Here is a 19,576-nt window from a genome sequence, read left to right as displayed (position 1 = left end):
ATAACAACAACAGACTGAATGAAGACAATAACAACAACACAGACTGAATGAAGACAATAACAACAACAGAGACTGAATGAAGACAATAACAACAACAGAGACCACAACACAGACTGAATGAAGACAACAACAACAGAGACCACAACACAGACTGAATGAAGACAACAACAACAACAGAGACCACAACACAGACTGAATGAAGACAATAACAACAACAGAGACCACAACACAGACTGAATGAAGACAATAACAACAACAGAGACTGAATGAAGACAACAACAACAACACAGACTGAATGAAGACAATAACAACAACAGAGACCACAACACAGACTTAACGAAGGTCACATTGTACAGCTGTTAAGAGGACTAAATGCTTTGCTCACGGGCACAACGGCAGGAGATTGCACCAAGGATTTGACACTTAAGACAACCCTCTTGGTTTTCAACTCACACAAACAGCTCTCACACACACACACAGCTCTCACACACACAGCTCTCACACACACACACACAGCTCTCACACACACACACACAGCTCTCACACACACACACACAGCTCTCACACACACACACACAGCTCCGCCTCATCCCTACCTGTTGAGAAGAGAGGAGCCGGGGGCTGGGGGATGGAGGGTCGTGTCCCTGTGGTTACAATAGTAGGAACAGAGTTGGCGATGGAGCAAGGAGGGGCCTCCATCCCTGATGCCTGGTGAGGGGGACCTGGGGGCGGGGAGCACAGATCGAAATAAAACACTAGAATGTTTCCTGACCAAGATGGCCGCCATTAACACAACATTCTAGAACGATGCAAGTCTGACATCATGAATTAGAGTCTCTGTGGAGATCTTTACAAAGGCGAATGCCCGATTGGCTATGGTTCGAAAGAAGCTCGCCCTATAGGGAAGAGGGTTCCATTTGGAATGACAACACATGCGACTCGAGCCACGGACTCGTTATGACAGACGGATCTGCTCAATTCCTACCTGGCGGCAGGCTGGGCGGCAGGCCGGGCGGCAGGCTGCCTGCCAGGGGCACAGGGGGACGGAGGTTGACGGGAGGTGGGGTCATGAGAGGGGGAGGTCCTGGCGGGGGCGGTAGCCCGGGAGGGGGCTGGGCGACCCCCGGGATAGGGGGAGGGGCTTGGAACATGTTAGGTAGATTAACGTCCTCCACCACCACTGGATCGATACCGTGGTCGAACGGGCAAATGTCCCCACGCATGCAGAAGCCTTTCTCTGGAAGACAACACAATACGGTTTAGTAACAGCTAGAGGACAGTTAGAAGCCTTTCTCTGGAAGACAACACAATACGGTTTAGTAACAGCTAGAGGACACAGATACAGAAGGCCTTTCTCTGGAAGACAACACAATACGGTTTAGTAACAGCTAGAGGACAGTTAGAAGCCTTTCTCTGGAAGACAACACAATACGGTTTAGTAACAGCTAGAGGACAGTTAGAAGCCTTTCTCTGGAAGACAACACAATACGGTTTAGTAACAGCTAGAGGACACAGATACAGAAGCCTTTCTCTGGAAGACAACACAATACGGTTTAGTAACAGCTAGAGGACACAGATACAGAAGGCCTTTCTCTGGAAGACAACACAATACGGTTTAGTAACAGCTAGAGGACAGTTAGAAGCCTTTCTCTGGAAGACAACACAATACGGTATAGTAACAGCTAGAGGACAGTTAGAAGCCTTTCTCTGGAAGACAACACAATACGGTTTAGTAACAGCTAGAGGACAGTTAGAAGCCTTTCTCTGGAAGACAACACAATACGGTTTAGTAACAGCTAGAGGACAGTTAGAAGCCTTTCTCTGGAAGACAACACAATACGGTTTAGTAACAGCTAGAGGACAGTTAGAAGCCTTTCTCTGGAAGACAACACAATACGGTTTAGTAACAGCTAGAGGACACAGATACAGAAGCCTTTCTCTGGAAGACAACACAATACGGTTTAGTAACAGCTAGAGGACAGTTAGAAGCCTTTCTCTGGAAGACAACACAATACGGTTTAGTAACAGCTAGAGGACACAGATACAGAAGCCTTTCTCTGGAAGACAACACAATACGGTTTAGTAACAGCTAGAGGACAGTTAGAAGCCTTTCTCTGGAAGACAACACAATACGGTTTAGTAACAGCTAGAGGACAGTTAGATACAGAAGCCTTTCTCTGGAAGACAACACAATACGGTTTAGTAACAGCTAGAGGACAGTTAGAAGCCTTTCTCTGGAAGACAACACAATACGGTATAGTAACAGCTAGAGGACAGTTAGATACAGAAGCCTTTCTCTGGAAGACAACACAATACGGTTTAGTAACAGCTAGAGGACAGTTAGAAGCCTTTCTCTGGAAGACAACACAATACGGTATAGTAACAGCTAGAGGACAGTTAGATACAGAAGCCTTTCTCTGGAAGACAACACAATACGGTATAGTAACAGCTAGAGGACAGTTAGATACAGAAGCCTTTCTCTGGAAGACAACACAATACGGTATAGTAACAGCTAGAGGACAGAAGCCTTTCTCTGGAAGACAACACAATACGGTTTAGTAACAGCTAGAGGACAGTTAGATACAGAAGCCTTTCTCTGGAAGACAACACAATACGGTTTAGTAACAGCTAGAGGACAGATACAGAAGCCTTTCTCTGGAAGACAACACAATACAGTTTAGTAACAGCTAGAGGACAGTTAGAAGCCTTTCTCTGGAAGACAACACAATACGGTTTAGTAACAGCTAGAGGACAGATACAGAAGCCTTTCTCTGGAAGACAACACAATACGGTTTAGTAACAGCTAGAGGACAGTTAGAAGCCTTTCTCTGGAAGACAACACAATACGGTTTAGTAACAGCTAGAGGACACAGATACAGAAGCCTTTCTCTGGAAGACAACACAATACGGTTTAGTAACAGCTAGAGGACACAGATACAGAAGGCCTTTCTCTGGAAGACAACACAATACGGTTTAGTAACAGCTAGAGGACAGTTAGAAGCCTTTCTCTGGAAGACAACACAATACGGTTTAGTAACAGCTAGAGGACAGTTAGAAGCCTTTCTCTGGAAGACAACACAATACGGTTTAGTAACAGCTAGAGGACACAGATACAGAAGCCTTTCTCTGGAAGACAACACAATACGGTTTAGTAACAGCTAGAGGACACAGATACAGAAGGCCTTTCTCTGGAAGACAACACAATACGGTTTAGTAACAGCTAGAGGACAGTTAGAAGCCTTTCTCTGGAAGACAACACAATACGGTTTAGTAACAGCTAGAGGACAGTTAGAAGCCTTTCTCTGGAAGACAACACAATACGGTTTAGTAACAGCTAGAGGACAGTTAGAAGCCTTTCTCTGGAAGACAACACAATACGGTTTAGTAACAGCTAGAGGACAGTTAGAAGCCTTTCTCTGGAAGACAACACAATACGGTTTAGTAACAGCTAGAGGACACAGATACAGAAGCCTTTCTCTGGAAGACAACACAATACGGTTTAGTAACAGCTAGAGGACAGTTAGAAGCCTTTCTCTGGAAGACAACACAATACGGTTTAGTAACAGCTAGAGGACAGTTAGAAGCCTTTCTCTGGAAGACAACACAATACGGTTTAGTAACAGCTAGAGGACAGTTAGAAGCCTTTCTCTGGAAGACAACACAATACGATTTAGTAACAGCTAGAGGACACAGATACAGAAGCCTTTCTCTGGAAGACAACACAATACGGTTTAGTAACAGCTAGAGGACAGTTAGAAGCCTTTCTCTGGAAGACAACACAATACGGTTTAGTAACAGCTAGAGGACAGTTAGAAGCCTTTCTCTGGAAGACAACACAATACGGTTTAGTAACAGCTAGAGGACTGTTAGATACAGAAGCCTTTCTCTGGAAGACAACACAATACGGTTTAGTAACAGCTAGAGGACAGATACAGAAGCCTTTCTCTGGAAGACAACACAATACGGTTTAGTAACAGCTAGAGGACAGTTAGAAGCCTTTCTCTGGAAGACAACACAATACGGTTTAGTAACAGCTAGAGGACAGATACAGAAGCCTTTCTCTGGAAGACAACACAATACGGTTTAGTAACAGCTAGAGGACACAGATACAGAAGGCCTTTCTCTGGAAGACAACACAATACGGTTTAGTAACAGCTAGAGGACAGTTAGAAGCCTTTCTCTGGAAGACAACACAATACGGTATAGTAACAGCTAGAGGACAGTTAGAAGCCTTTCTCTGGAAGACAACACAATACGGTTTAGTAACAGCTAGAGGACAGTTAGAAGCCTTTCTCTGGAAGACAACACAATACGGTTTAGTAACAGCTAGAGGACAGTTAGATACAGAAGGCTTTCTCTGGAAGACAACACAATACAGTTTAGTAACAGCTAGAGGACAGTTAGATACAGAAGGCCTTTCTCTGGAAGACAACACAATACGGTTTAGTAACAGCTAGAGGACAGAGATACAGAAGGCTTTTCTGTGGAAGACAACACAATACGGTTTAGTAACAGCTAGAGGACACAGATACAGAAGCCTTTCTCTGGAAGACAACACAATACGGTTTAGTAACAGCTAGAGGACAGTTAGAAGCCTTTCTCTGGAAGACAACACAATACGGTTTAGTAACAGCTAGAGGACAGTTAGAAGCCTTTCTCTGGAAGACAACACAATACGGTTTAGTAACAGCTAGAGGACAGTTAGAAGCCTTTCTCTGGAAGACAACACAATACGGTTTAGTAACAGCTAGAGGACAGTTAGATACAGAAGCCTTTCTCTGGAAGACAACACAATACGGTTTAGTAACAGCTAGAGGACAGTTAGAAGCCTTTCTCTGGAAGACAACACAATACGGTTTAGTAACAGCTAGAGGACAGTTAGATACAGAAGGCCTTTCTCTGGAAGACAACACAATACGGTTTAGTAACAGCTAGAGGACAGTTAGATACAGAAGGCCTTTCTCTGGAAGACAACACAATACGGTTTAGTAACAGCTAGAGGACAGTTAGAAGCCTTTCTCTGGAAGACAACACAATACAGTTTAGTAACAGCTAGAGGACACAGATACAGAAGCCTTTCTCTGGAAGACAACACAATACGGTTTAGTAACAGCTAGAGGACAGTTAGAAGCCTTTCTCTGGAAGACAACACAATACGGTTTAGTAACAGCTAGAGGACAGTTAGAAGCCTTTCTCTGGAAGACAACACAATACGGTTTAGTAACAGCTAGAGGACACAGATACAGAAGCCTTTCTCTGGAAGACAACACAATACGGTTTAGTAACAGCTAGAGGACAGTTAGAAGCCTTTCTCTGGAAGACAACACAATACGGTTTAGTAACAGCTAGAGGACAGTTAGATACAGAAGCCTTTCTCTGGAAGACAACACAATACGGTTTAGTAACAGCTAGAGGACAGTTAGAAGCCTTTCTCTGGAAGACAACACAATACGGTATAGTAACAGCTAGAGGACAGTTAGATACAGAAGCCTTTCTCTGGAAGACAACACAATACGGTATAGTAACAGCTAGAGGACAGTTAGATACAGAAGCCTTTCTCTGGAAGACAACACAATACGGTTTAGTAACAGCTAGAGGACAGATACAGAAGCCTTTCTCTGGAAGACAACACAATACGGTTTAGTAACAGCTAGAGGACAGTTAGAAGCCTTTCTCTGGAAGACAACACAATACGGTATAGTAACAGCTAGAGGACAGTTAGAAGCCTTTCTCTGGAAGACAACACAATACGGTTTAGTAACAGCTAGAGGACAGTTAGAAGCCTTTCTCTGGAAGACAACACAATACGGTTTAGTAATAGCTAGAGGACAGTTAGATACAGAAGGCTTTCTCTGGAAGACAACACAATACAGTTTAGTAACAGCTAGAGGACAGTTAGATACAGAAGGCCTTTCTCTGTAAGACAACACAATACGGTTTAGTAACAGCTAGAGGACAGAGATACAGAAGGCTTTTCTCTGGAAGACAACACAATACGGTTTAGTAACAGCTAGAGGACAGTTAGATACAGAAGCCTTTCTCTGGAAGACAACACAATACGGTTTAGTAACAGCTAGAGGACAGTTAGATACAGAAGGCCTTTCTCTGGAAGACAACACAATACGGTTTAGTAACAGCTAGAGGACACAGATACAGAAGCCTTTCTCTGGAAGACAACACAATACGGTTTAGTAACAGCTAGAGGACAGTTAGAAGCCTTTCTCTGGAAGACAACAGCTAGAGGACAGTTAGATACAGAAGGCCTTTCTCTGGAAGACAACACAATACGGTTTAGTAACAGCTAGAGGACAGTTAGAAGCCTTTCTCTGGAAGACAACACAATACGGTATAGTAACACAGCTAGAGGACAGTTAGAAGCCTTTCTCTGGAAGACAACACAATACAGTTTAGTAACACAGCTAGAGGACAGTTAGATACAGAATGATTTCTCTGGAAGACAACACAATACAGTTTAGTAACAGCTAGAGGACAGTTAGATACAGAAGGCCTTTCTCAGGAAGACAACACAATACAGTATAGTAACAGCTAGAGGACAGTTAGATACAGAAGGCCTTTCTCTGGAAGACAACACAGCTAGAGGACAGTTAGATACAGAAGGCTTTCTCAGGAAGACAACACAATATAGTATAGTAACAGCTAGAGGACAGTTAGAAGCCTTTCTCTGGAAGACAACACAATACAGTATAGTAACAGCTAGAGGACAGTTAGATACAGAAGGCTTTCTCAGGAAGACAACACAATACAGTTTAGTAACAGCTAGAGGACAGTTAGATACCATTATGTCTCCACACATACAGAACAACCCATTGTGAAGAAGCACAGCGAGAGGACAGTTTGATACAAACGGCCTTTTCCAGGAACAACAGACAGAAAAATAAAAATAAATCACTCCAAACATTCTCCTTCTCGGTCATACTGATGCCGGGCCACTAAAAGACAAGTCTCAGGGTAAAAAAAAAAAAAAACACATCTCAGGCATGTCAACTTCCTTCCTGCTTACCGTCGTAGTCACGGCAACGTTTCCTCTGTGGCGGAAGGGGACGGTCCAGTGACTGATCCGGGTGGAAGTCCGACCAGCTGTCCGTCACCGAGGCGATGCTGTTGCTGTGGTTACCTTGAGGGGCGATCACCGTGATGGTGCTGCTGAGGGTCGGCACGGGAACGTGGCGGTTGCCGTGGGGATCGGCAGGGAGGCCTTCACCAGCTCCAACCTCCGTCCCCGGTCTCCTCGATCGGGCTCGTACTTTGACCTCCCAGCATCCCGCTCTGTGATCAGAAGGATAAGGGCAGGAAGCAGGAAACAGTTGATGATATCTAGATATGATATCTAGAGCAGGTGTAGAGCTGTTGGATTGTGCATGCTTTTGTTCCAACCCAACACTAGTCTAACAGCCAGACATACTGACTTTCAAAATGAATCAACCAATCATAGTCTTCTGTCTGTCTCCCTCTCACCTCTGCTCTTGGAGGGACTCCTGCTGTGACTCCTGCTACTGCGGTCCCGGTCTCTCTCCCGGTCCCTGGCCCGCTCCTTGCTCCTGCTCCTACTGCGGCTGTAGCTACGGCCCCTCCTCCGGTTGTAACGGTCCCGGTACGAGTCCCGTCGCGGCGGGATGCGGTCGTAATCGTTCCGTTTCCTGGTACGGTCGTCCCTTTTACGGTCATCCCCTCGTCTGACAAACGACAGAGAGAGAGGAGGGGGGAAAGAGGAGGAAGAGAGGGGGGGGGGAAGAGAGGGAAGGGAGAGAGGAGGAAAGAGGAAGAGAGAGAGGAGGGGGAAAAGAGGAGGAAGAGAGAGAGGAGGGGGAAAAGAGGAGGAAGAGAGAGAGAGAGGGGGAAAGAGGAGGAAGAGAGAGAGAGAGAGAGGGGGAAAGAGGAGGGAGAGAGAGAGAGAGGAGGGGGAAAGAGGAGGGAGAGAGAGAGAGGAGGGGGAAAGAGGAGAGAGAGAGAGGAGGGGGAAAGAGGAGAGAGAGGAGGGGGGGAAAGAGGAGAGAGAGAGAGAGGAGGGGGAAAGAGGAGAGAGAGAGAGAGGGAGGGGGAAAGAGGAGAGAGAGAGAGAGAGAGAGAGAGAGAGAGAGAGAGAGAGAGAGAGAGAGAGAGAGAGAGAGAGAGAGAAAGGAAAGAAGGGCAGAATAAAGTTATTTAGCAAACATCCCATTGAACAGAGACAGGAGCATTTATGGCTCAGTCTCAAATAGCACCCTATACACTATATAGTGTACTACTATTGACCAGGTCCAGTAGAGTAATTTAAAAGGGAACTATGTCCCTCACTTGTTGTCAATTGGGGGCTGTAGTTCACACTGACCTACTGTCTCTACTGTAGTTCACACTGACCTGCTGTCTACTGTAGTTCACACTGACCCGCTGTCTACTGTAGTTCACACTGACCCGCTGTCTCTACTGTAGTTCACACTGACCCGCTGTCTCTACTGTAGTTCACACTGACCCGCTGTCTCTACTGTAGTTCACACTGACCTGCTGTCTCTACTGTAGTTCACACTGACCTGCTGTCTCTACTGTAGTTCACACTGACCTGCTGTCTCTACTGTAGTTCACACTGACCTGCTGTCTCTACTGTAGTTCACACTGACCTGCTGTCTCTACTGTAGTTCACACTGACCTGCTGTCTCTACTGTAGTTCACACTGACCTGCTGTCTCTACTGTAGTTCACACTGACCTGCTGTCTCTACTGTAGTTCACACTGACCTGCTGTCTCTACTGTAGTTCACACTGACCTGCTGTCTCTACTGTAGTTCACACTGACCTGCTGTCTACTGTAGTTCACACTGACCTGCTGTCTACTGTAGTTCACACTGACCTGCTGTCTACTGTAGTTCACACTGACCTGCTGTCTACTGTAGTTCACACTGACCTGCTGTCTACTGTAGTTCACACTGACCTGCTGTCTACTGTAGTTCACACTGACCTGCTGTCTACTGTAGTTCACACTGACCTGCTGTCTCTACTGTAGTTCACACTGACCTGCTGTCTCTACTGTAGTAGTTCACAATGACCTGCTGTCTCTACTGTAGTTCACACTGACCTGCTGTCTCTACTGTAGTTCACACTGACCTGCTGTCTCTACTGTAGTTCACACTGACCTGCTGTCTCTACTGTAGTTCACACTGACCTGCTGTCTCTACTGTAGTTCACACTGACCTGCTGTCTCTACTGTAGTTCACACTGACCTGCTGTCTCTACTGTAGTTCACACTGACCTGCTGTCTCTACTGTAGTTCACACTGACCTGCTGTCTCTACTGTAGTTCACACTGACCTGCTGTCTCTACTGTAGTTCACACTGACCTGCTGTCTCTACTGTAGTTCACACTGACCTGCTGTCTCTACTGTAGTTCACACTGACCTGCTGTCTCTACTGTAGTTCACACTGACCTGCTGTCTCTACTGTAGTTCACACTGACCTGCTGTCTCTACTGTAGTTCACACTGACCTGCTGTAGTTCACACTGACCTGCTGTCTCTACTGTAGTTCACACTGACCTGCTGTAGTTCACACTGACCTGCTGTCTCTACTGTAGTTCACACTGACCTGCTGTAGTTCACACTGACCTGCTGTAGTTCACACTGACCTGCTGTCTCTACTGTAGCGGGAGCTGGACGGGGGGCTGTAGTTCACTCTCCTGGAGAATTTCTTGTCCCGGTCCTCCTCACGACTTGGCTGGAAAACACAAGTTTGAACTAAGATCCTGAAAGTAGCACTAGATGAACTACATTGATCTCATTCTGTTTACAAATATCCCACTTCCTGATTACAAAAGATACTATTGGACAATAGATCTCTACTGTCAGACTGTGGTGTGTAACCTTCCATGCCAATTCTGCGGAGGCACTAAACTCTACCACAGCTGTTTCCTGTTGCATCACTGTTAAAGTAAACATTCCCTTTAAGTGGTTGGTGCCTTTTAAACATGACTCAACCAGTCACCTCATCTTTCCTCTGGTCGTCTTTGTCCGTCCTGGTCAGGTGTCCCTCCGCTTTGCCCGCGGAACCTGGCTGATGGTCCTGCTGAGGTAGGTAGCTTTTGGAGTTGACGGCTTCAAAGAGTCTATCGACAAAGGTCTGCGTCTCTGGGAGAACACGGGAATAGGGTACGAGGGGTGGTTGATGAGGGGAAGAGGACAAGGGCATGAATAGTGGGGCTGACAACGACACATTGCACATTAGGTAACTAATGAGTATCAGTCACTGTGTATAGTTCCAAATGGAACACTATTACCAATTTAGTGCACTACTTTAGACCAGGGCCCTATAGAACCCTCTTCCCTATATAGTGCACTACTTTAGACCAGGGCCCTATAGAACCCTCTTCCCTATATAATGCACTACTTTAGACCAGGGCCCTATAGAACCCTATATAGTGCACTACTTTAGACCAGGGCCTATAGAACCCTCTTCCCTATATAATGCACTACTTTAGACCAGGGCCCTATAGAACCATATTCCCTATATAGTGCACTACTTTAGACCAGGGCCCTATAGAACCCTCTTCCCTATATAATGCACTACTTTAGACCAGGGCCCTATAGAACCCTATTCCCTATATAGTGCACTACTTTAGACCAGGGCCCTATAGAACCCTATATAGTGCACTACTTTAGACCAGGGCCCTATAGAACCCTCTTCCCTATATAATGCACTACTTTAGACCAGAGCCCTATAGAACCCTATATATAGTGCACTACTTTAGACCAAAGTAACCCACTATAAACAGAGAATAGGATTCAGTCAGTCAGTCAAAAAGCACCTCTGATTTTCTTGACTTTTGAGGCAGATGACGACAAACGTCACCACCACTTGTCGTCACAACTATAAACATGTGTTTTAATAAGTATCGTTACCTTTCTGTAGAAATACGTCCAACTGGTCGACACACAGGGCTTTGAGTTCCGTCTCGCTTTTGTCTTTCTTCACCAAGGCAACGACGTATTTAGCGAGGGCAGATGGATCTGCATCACAACTAGAACAGGGAAAGTGTCAACACAAACACACCGTTAGCCATGCTAACTCTAGCTATACAACAACAACAACAAATTAGCTAGAATATATATATATCCTTACCATACCAAGAAGACCAATCGATTACAAGATAACAGACAATTTCTCAACTATAAAAACTGCTATTTTGTTTTGAAATAACTAGCCACATGATATAAACATTAAACTAGCTCGTCAAGTTAGCATCCAAATGATACTAGCCTTGTCTTCAGTCATGTTGTTGCATCTTGATGCTGGCAAGCTAATGTTGCTAAACGTTAGCCATCTAAGTTAGCTACTTACATTGGTTCGAGGGTTTTAAAAAGCCACGTTTTCAATGAATCTAGGTTTTCAATAATCATTTTTTCAGACACTGGTTAACTTCTCTTCCACTCGGTAGCCAGGGTTAATAATCCCTCGGTAATGTTTCTTAATGACAAAATACTGTATGTCCAAAGGCAAGAAGTCATCAAGCTAACATTAGCTGTTAGTTACCGCCTTCTCTCTTATTAAACCTGCATGGCTATTCAACACTGAAAAAGACCAACGACTAGATTGTCTTGAGTGTGTTTTTTGCTTTCTAAATTCTTGCAAATACAAAGAGGAGGGGGGAAGACAATTTGTTCACTGTAACCTATTCCCTCAACTAGTTTGAATGTTCAGGCAGTGCAGGCCTTCCCTCATTGCAAATAAATGGAGAATATTTACTTCCGGGGAACTCTCGCTGGCAGATATCGCGAGAATTGATATGTCACGTTGAATCTTGGCGTATTTGGTATTTATTAGGATCCCCAAATAGCCGCTGCAAAAGCTACACCTCCTGGGGTCCACACGAAACATGACATAATATATAGTACATAACATTATTAGTCAAGGACTGAAATACATACATTTAAAATGTCACACACAGCCTCCATATCAGTATATACACACAATATCTAGGTCTTATACATAGTACAGTGCAAATTACAATACAATATATACAAAATGGCGGTGTCTCTTCACAGTCACCTTTGTGCAGTAAGGTGTTATTTTATGTTTGTTTTTTAACTGGTTGTAATTGCTTGTTGAGTTACTTGGAGTGGCAGAGAGTTCCATGTAGTCATGGCTCTATTTAATACTGTGTGTTTCCCAGCCTCTGTTCTGGACCTGGGGACTGGGAAGAGACCCTCTGGTTGCATGTCTTGTGTTGTACCGGAGGAGAGACTGACATGCCTGTTACTGACACTTGCCTTCCATGTACATCTGTACATCTAAGTGTGATACGTGCTGCTTTGTTCCGGACCAACTGCAATTGACCTATGTCCAGGTGTGACAAAACTAGGGCCTGTAGGACCTGTCTGGTGGAATGAGATGTCAAGAAGACAGAGCAACGGCCTAACATGGACAGACCTCTTTCCATTTTACCAACCATTGAGTCTATATGTTTTGGCCAGGACAGCTTGTTATCTACGGTAACACCCAGCAGTTTAGTCTCCTCAACTTGCTCAATAGCCACATTATTCTATAATAGATCTAAACGAGGTTTAGTGTTGAACCAGGGATTTGTCCCCAAAAATTATGCTTATAGTTTAACAAAAATTATACAGGCGAGTTACCCGTTCTGAAACTGACTGGAGCTCTATGTTAAGGTTGTCAGTTATTTATTTGAGTCGTCAGCGATATACCTCAATGAACAAGCCATCGACCTCAATGAACAAGCCATCGACCTCAATGAACAAGCCATCTACCTCAATGAACAAGCCATCGACCTCAATGAACAAGCCATCGACCTCAATGAACAAGCCATCGACCTCAATGAACAAGCCATCTACCTCAATGAACAAGCCATCGACCTCAATGAACAAGCCATCGACCTCAATGAACAAGCCATCTACCTCAATGAACAAGCCATCTACCTCAATGAACAAGCCATCTACCTCAATGAACAAGCCATCGACCTCAATGAACAAGCCATCTACCTCAATGAACAAGCCATCTACCTCAATGAACAAGCCATCTACCTCAATGAACAAGCCATCGACCTCAATGAACAAGCCATCGACCTCAATGAACAAGCCATCGACCTCAATGAACAAGCCATCGACCTCAATGAACAAGCCATCTACCTCAATGAACAAGCCATCTACCTCAATGAACAAGCCATCTACCTCCATGAACAAGCCATCGACCTCAATGAACAAGCCATCTACCTCAATGAACAAGCCATCGACCTCAATGAACAAGCCATTGACCTCAATGAACAAGCCATCTACCTCAATGAACAAGCCATCTACCTCAATGAACAAGCCATCTACCTCCATGAACAAGCCATCGACCTCAATGAACAAGCCATCTACCTCAATGAACAAGCCATCGACCTCAATGAACAAGCCATCGACCTCAATGAACAAGCCATCTACCGAAATGAATTTAATTTCTGAATTTAATTTAAAGTACTCCAGAGCATTTTACTATCATCGTTCATATCATTTATCTTTGTTTCATAGTATAGTTTCTTCTTCTCTTTGTTCTTTTTAGTTTAGTTACATTATTTCTCCATTGACTGTATGTTTGCCAGTCTGCTGTGTTGTCAGACTGACTTGCTATTCCCTTTGCCTCGTCCCTCTCAGCCATACAGATTGTTTATTTGGCTCCCCGGGGGGGGGGTTAAAAACGGACCCTTTCTTTATATGAAGTAAAAGAAGGGGGAAACCCGGTGATCACATGGCTGCATTGGCAGGAAACCCAGTGATCACATGGCTACATGGGCAGGAAACCCGGTGATCACACGGCTGCATGGGCAGGAAACCCAGTGATCACATGGCTACATGGGCAGGAAACCCGGTGGTCACACGGCTACATGGGCAGGAAACCCGGTGATCACATGGGCAGGAAACCCGATGATCACATGGCTACATGGGCAGGAAACCCGGTGATCACACGGCTACATGGGCAGGAAACCCGGTGATCACACGGCTACATGGGCAGGAAACCCGGTGGTCACACGGCTACATGGGCAGGAAACCCGGTGATCGCACGGCTGCATGGGCAGGAAACCCGGTGGTCACACGGCTACATGGGCAGGAAACCCGGTGATCGCACGGCTACATGGGCAGGAAACCCGGTGATCACACGGCTGCATGGGCAGGAAACCCGGTGGTCACACGGCTGCATGGGCAGGAAACCCGGTGATCACACGGCTACATGGGCAGGAAACCCGGTGATCAGACGGCTACATGGGCAGGAAACCCGGTGATCACACGGCTGCATGGGCAGGAAACCCGGTGATCACACGGCTACATGGGCAGGAAACCCGGTGATCACACGGCTACATGGGCAGGAAACCCGGTGGTCACACGGCTACATGTGCAGGAAACCCGGTGATCACACGGCTACATGGGCAGGAAACCCGGTGATCACACGGCTACATGGGCAGGAAACCCGGTGATCACATGGCTGCATGGGCAGGAAACCCGGTGGTCACACGGCTACATGTGCAGGAAACCCGGTGATCACACGGCTACATGGGCAGGAAACCCGGTGATCACACGGCTACATGGGCAGGAAACCCGGTGATCACATGGCTGCATGGGCAGGAAACCCGGTGATCACATGGCTGCATGGGCAGAAGAAACACCCAAACAGTCCAGGCTGAACAGATGCTAATCACTAATCACTAATCACTTCAGATGCAGCGAGAGAGAAGCATGCAGCCCACGTGAAGACTTCCCAGAATTCATGGCAAAATACGCCTTATTTACACCCCTGACACCTACGCCAAGTAAGTGCCCTCCTACCAAATACAGGGCAGCATCGCATCACTCTGCCAACCGCTGACATTCTCAAGGCCATCTTTAAGAAACTGGCCATCATTGAAAAGACAACAGAGACGACCACCATCTTCAAGAAACTGGCCATCATTGAAAAGACAACAGAGACGACCACCAAATCAAAGGAGTCTCTCTCAGCCAATGTGCGGCAGCTCCCTCGACCACGTGGTCCTACTCTTTGTAAAAGTCCAATCAAAACGATCAAAGGCACAAGGCCAGACCCAGATGCAGACACAGGAGGCAGATGGTTGGAGTCTTACAACGTTTATTCATCCAATAGGAGGAGGAGTAGGCAAGAGAACGGTCGTGGACAGACAAACAGGTCAAAACCAGAGTCCAGGAGGTACAGAGTGTCAGACGGGCAGAATGGTCAGGCAGGCAGAATGGTCAGGCAGGCTTGTGGTCAGACAGGCAGAATGATCAGACAGGCAGAATGGTCAGACAGGCAGAATGGTCAGGCAGGCAGAATGGTGAGACAGGCAGAATGGTCAGGCAGGCAGAATGGTCTGGCAGGCTCGTGGTCAGGCAGGCAGAATGGTCAGACAGGCTTGTGGTCAGGCAGGCAGAATGGTCAGGTAGGCAGAATGGTCAAGCATGCAGAATGGTCAGGCAGGCAGAATGGTCAGACAGGCAGAATGGTCAGACAGGCTCGTGGTCAGACAGGCTCGTGGTCAGGCAGGCAGAATGGTCAGGCAGGCAGAATGGTCAGAATGGTCAGGCAGAATGGTCAGACAGGCTTGTGGTCAGGCAGGCAGAATGGTCAGACAGGCAGAATGGTCAGGCAGGCTTGTGGTCAGGCAGGCAGAATGGTCAGGCAGGCAGAATGGTCAGACAGGCAGAATGGTCAGACAGGCATAATGGTCAGGCAGGCATAATGGTCAGGCAGGCTTGTGGTCAGGCAGGCAGAATGGTCAAGCAGGCAGAATGGTCAGGCAGGCAGAATGGTCAGGCAGGCAGAATGGTCAGGCAGGCAGAATGGTCAGGCAGGCAGAATGGTCAGGCAGGCAGAATGGTCAAGCAGGCAGAATGGTCAGGTAGGCAGAATGGTCAGGCAGGCAGAATGGTCAGGCAGGCAGAATGGTCAGGCAGGCAGAATGGTCAGACAGGCTTGTGGTCAAGCAGGCAAAATGGTCAGACAGGCAGAATGGTCAGACAGGCAGAATGGTCAGACAGGCAGAATGGTCAGGCAGGCAGAATGGTCAGACGGGCAGAATGGTCAGGCAGGCAGAATGGTCAGGCAGGCAGAATGGTCAGGCAGGCAGAATGGTCAGGTAGGCAGAATGGTCAGGCAGGCAGAATGGTCAGGTAGGCAGAATGGTCAGGTAGGCAGAATGGTCAGACAGGCAGAATGGTCAGACAGGCAGAATGGTCAGGCAGGCAGAATGGTCAGGCAGGCAGAATGGTCAGGTAGGCAGAATGGTCAGGCAGGCAGAATGGTCAGGCAGGCAGAATGGTCAGGCAGGCAGAATGGTCAGGTAGGCAGAATGGTCAGGCAGGCAGAATGGTCAGATAGGCAGAATGGTCAGGTAGGCAGAATGGTCAGGTAGGCAGAATGGTCAGGCAGGCAGAATGGTCAGGCAGGCAGAATGGTCAGGTAGGCAGAATGGTCAGGCAGGCAGAATGGTCAGGTAGGCAGAATGGTCAGGCAGGCAGAATGGTCAGATAGGCAGAATGGTCAGGTAGGCAGAATGGTCAGGTAGGCAGAATGGTCAGGCAGGCAGAATGGTCAGGCAGGCAGAATGGTCAGGCAGGCAGAATGGTCAGGTAGGCAGAATGGTCAGGCAGGCAGAATGGTCAGATAGGCAGAATGGTCAGGTAGGCAGAATGGTCAGGCAGGCAGAATGGTCAGGTAGGCAGAATGGTCAGGCAGGCAGAATGGTCAGGCAGGCAGAATGGTCAGGCAGGTAGAATGGTCAGGCAGGCAGAATGGTCAGGCAGGCAGAATGGTCAGGCAGGCAGAATGGTCAGGTAGGCAGAATGGTCAGGTAGGCAGAATGGTCAGGTAGGCAGAATGGTCAGGTAGGCAGAATGGTCAGGCAGGCAGAATGGTCAGGTAGGCAGAATGGTCAGGTAGGCAGAATGGTCAGGTAGGTAGAATGGTCAGGTAGGCAGAATGGTCAGGCAGGCAGAATGGTCAGGCAGGCAGAATGGTCAGGCAGGCAGAATGGTCAGGCAGGCAGAATGGTCAGGCAGGCAGAATGGTCAGGCAGGCAGAATGGTCAGGCAGGCAGAATGGTCAGGCAGGCAGAATGGTCAGGCAGGCAGAATGGTCAGGTAGGCGGGTACAGAGTCCAGAAACAGGCAAGGTACAAAACCCAGGAGGAAAGAAGCAAGAAAGCAGGAAAAATGCTGGTTGACTTGAAAACATGGTCTAAAACACTGCATTTCAGTGCAAAAAGGCTCACTGCGGTACCTGGTTCAATTCCCTGCTGCATCACATCCGGCCCTGATTGGGAGTCCCATAGGACGGCGTACAACTGGCCCAGCGTCGTCCAGGTTCGGTTGTCATTGTAAATAGGAGTTTGTTCTTAACTGACTTGCCGAGTTAAAAAAGAAAAGTTTAAATTTGATATAGAAGGGAATATACAAAGTTCCTATAAACATATAACTTCCCAATATATTATAAAGGATCGTAATTACGTATGCAAAGCAATACCTTCAGGCGTTACTCAAGTCATGAAATCTCATTCGTGTTTTGGAGACCATTTTCAAGATAGATGAATACAGGTTGTCCCCTGCTGGATGAGAGATGTAATAACACATACTTAACAAGGGAAGTTTTTCTTTTCGAAGAGCAAGATCTCTCAGGGAGATCAGGGAATCACTTCTGGAACAAACATATTACTAAAATCGAACGAAAGAACACTCGGTTGCTTCCCCACAAATGTTGTATATCAAATAAAGTAAAAGAAATTATCTTTAAAAAATCTTGCGCAATATGTACCCTTTTTTTTTATTTCACCTTTATTTAACCAGGTAGGCTAGTTGAGAACAAGTGGCCAAGATAAAGCATAGCAGTGTGAACAGACAACACAGAGTTACACAGTTAACAAGTCAATAACACAGTAGAAAAAAAAGGGAGTCTATATACATTGTGTGCAAAAGGCATGAGGAGGTAGGCAAATAATTGCAATTTTGCAGATTAACACTGGAGTGATAAATGATCAGATGGTCATGTACAGGTAGAGATATTGGTGTGCAAAAGAGCAGAAAAGTAAATAAATAAAAACAGTATGGGGATGAGATAGGTGAAAATGGGTGGGCTATTTACCATTAGACTATGTACAGCTGCAGCGATCGGTTAGCTGCTCAAATAGCAGATGTTTGAAGTTGGTGAGGGAGATAAAAGTCTCCAACTTCAGGGATTTTTGCAATTCGTTCCAGTCACAGGCAGCAGAGTACTGGAACGAAAGGCGGCCAAATGAGGTGTTGGCTTTAGGGATGATCAGTGAGATACACCTGCTGGAGCGCATGCTACGATGGGTGTTGCCATCGTGACCAGTGAACTGAGATAAGGCGGAGCTTTACCTAGCATGGACTTGTAGATGACCTGGAGCCAGTGGGTCTGGCGACGAATATGTAGCGAGGGCCAGCCGACTAGAGCATACAAGTGGCAGTGGTGGGTGGTATAAGGTGCTTTAGTGACAAAACGGATGGCACTGTGATAAACTGCATCCAGTTTGCTGAGTAGAGTGTTGGAAGCAATTTTGTAGATGACATCGCCGAAGTCGAGGATCGGTAGGATAGTCAGTTTTATTAGGGTAAGTTTGGCGGCGTGAGTGAAGGAGGCTTTGTTGCGGAATAGAAAGCCGACTCTTGATTTGATTTTCGATTGGAGATGTTTGATATGAGTCTGGAAGGAGAGTTTACAGTCTAGCCAGACACCTAGGTACTTATAAATGTCCACACATGAGGCAGTGATCGCTGAGATCCTGGTTGAAGACAGCGGAGGTGTATTTGGAGGGCCAGTTGCTCAGGATGACGTCTATGAGGGTGCCCTTGTTTACAGAGTTAGGGTTGTACCTGGTGGGTTCCTTGATGATTTGTGTGAGATTGAGGGCATCTAGCTTAGATTGTAGGACTGCCGGGGTGTTAAGCATATCCCAGTTTAGGTCACCTAAAAGAACAAACTCTGAAGCTAGATGGGGGGCGATCAATTCACAAATGGTGTCCAGGGCACAGCTGGGAGCTGAGGGGGGTCGGTAGCAGGCGGCAACAGTGAGAGACTTATTTCTGGAGAGAGTAATTTTCAAAATTAGTAGTTCGAACTGTTTGGGTATGGAACTGGAAAGTATGACATTACTTTGCAGGCTCTCTCTGCAGTAGACTGCAACTCCTCCCCCTTTGGCAGTTCTATCTTGACGGAAGATGTTGGGTATGGAAATCTCAGAGTTTTTGGTGGCCTTCCTGAGCCAGGACTCAGACACGGCAAGGACATCAGGGTTAGCAGAGTGTGCTAAAGCAGTGAGTAAAACAAACTTAGGGAGGAGGCTTCTGATGTTGACATGCATGACTTGTCTAAATGTATGTTTAACGGTTGTGAAACGGCTTTTGTGGAGCGATGGGTAATGATGCTTCGTGGGTGACTGTTGTTGATGTGTGCAGAGGGTCCCTGGTTCACGCCCGGGTATGGGCGAGGGGACGGTCTAAAGTTATACTCTTACATTGATGCTGTTGACCCGGATCACTGGTTGCTGCGGAAAATGAGGAGGTCAAAAGGGGGGTGAGTGTAACGGATGTGAAACG

General features: G+C 46.6%; 1 protein-coding gene and 1 pseudogene across 1 annotated transcript in view; both read right to left on the bottom strand.

Annotated features, from left to right (window-relative positions):
- The window catches only part of LOC135543102 (RNA-binding protein 26-like), a 41,972-nt pseudogene extending 30,579 nt beyond the window's left edge, over positions 1-11,393 (bottom strand).
- LOC135543113 (GPALPP motifs-containing protein 1-like) overlaps positions 1-19,576 on the bottom strand; it is a 146,747-nt gene that overhangs the window by 94,950 nt on the left and 32,221 nt on the right. The window lies entirely within an intron of this gene.

The sequence above is a fragment of the Oncorhynchus masou genome, chromosome 7, assembly GCF_036934945.1.
Source record: "Oncorhynchus masou masou isolate Uvic2021 chromosome 7, UVic_Omas_1.1, whole genome shotgun sequence".
NCBI classification, from domain to species: Eukaryota; Metazoa; Chordata; class Actinopteri; order Salmoniformes; family Salmonidae; genus Oncorhynchus; species Oncorhynchus masou.
Note: the sequence above shows the minus strand (reverse complement) of the source record. Positions and strands in the feature narration are given on the sequence as shown.